Source organism: Triticum dicoccoides, chromosome 1A (genome assembly GCF_002162155.2).
Source record: "Triticum dicoccoides isolate Atlit2015 ecotype Zavitan chromosome 1A, WEW_v2.0, whole genome shotgun sequence".
Taxonomy (NCBI): domain Eukaryota; kingdom Viridiplantae; phylum Streptophyta; class Magnoliopsida; order Poales; family Poaceae; genus Triticum; species Triticum dicoccoides.
The window spans coordinates 108,797,733-108,798,988 of record NC_041380.1 but is presented as its reverse complement, the minus strand read 5'-3'; positions in this window follow the sequence as shown (position 1 = coordinate 108,798,988).

Here is a 1,256-nt window from a genome sequence, read left to right as displayed (position 1 = left end):
TCCCCAACATAACCGACTATCATCAATCATTCGGAGTCTCAGGGGATACACCCTATGGGTGCGCTGATCATGCACCCATAGAGCAAAATCCCGAGTAATATGTTACTCGATGCAGGACCTGCTCCAGATCACTCAAAAAATTGCTATAAGGTGAGTTTAATGCTCCTCCGTGGACCTGTTTTGAGCCTTCTTCCAGGACTCAAAGCGTGAAACTCATAAGTTTTGATCTAGAACTGTCTCGTATTGACGTTCCTCTGGGATAAGAATGGCATCTCTATGAGAGAGCAGTCCATGCGTCAATCTTGTTGCCCATATTTAATGACACACCCATACTCTGATCATGAGTTAACCTCTTTCAAGAGATGAACGGCTGTCGCCAAGTTGCTCCTCGCGGCCACTTACCCCAGATCAGTCGGGAAGTGCAGTGCCAGAATCCATTGAGATTTTGTTCATACCTTGGTTGTTTGAAAGCACGTCCTGTTGGGGAACGTTGCAGAAAACAAAAATTTTCCTACTCGTTTCACCAAGATCATCTAGGAGTTCATCTAGCAACGAGTGATTAGATGCATCTACATACCTTTGTAGATCGCGCACGGAAGCGTTCAAAAGAACGGTGATGATGTAGTCGTACTCGACGTGATCCAAATCACCGATGACCAGCGCCGAACGGACGGCACCTCCGCGTTCAACACACGTACGGGATGGGAGACGTCTCCTCCTTCTTGATCTAGCAAGGGGGGAGGAGAGGTTGATGAAGATCCAGCAGCACGACGGCGTGGTGGTGGATGCAGGGCGTCACAGCAGCAGGGCTTCGCCGAGACTACGAGGGAGAGACGTAACGGGGGGAGGTGGAGGCGCCAGGGGCTGGTGTAAAATCCCTCCTCTCCCCCCACTATATATAGGGGTGCCAGGGGGGCGCCGGCCCTAGTAGATGGCATCTACTAGGGGGGGCGGCGGCCTAGGGGAGGTTTCCCTCCCCCCCCCCCCAAGGCACCTAGGGGTGCCTTCCACCACAAGGACTCCTCCTTGGTGGAACCCTAGGCGCATGGGCCTATAGGGGGTGGCGCCCCAGCCCACTATGGGCTGGGTTCCCTCCTATTTCAGCCCATGTAGCCCCCCGGGACAGGTGGCCCCACCCGGTGGACCCCCGGGACCCTTCCGGTGGTCCCGGTACAATACCGATAACCCCGAAACTTGTCCCGATGCCCGAAATAGCACTTCCTATATATAATTCTTTACCTCCGGACCATTCCGGA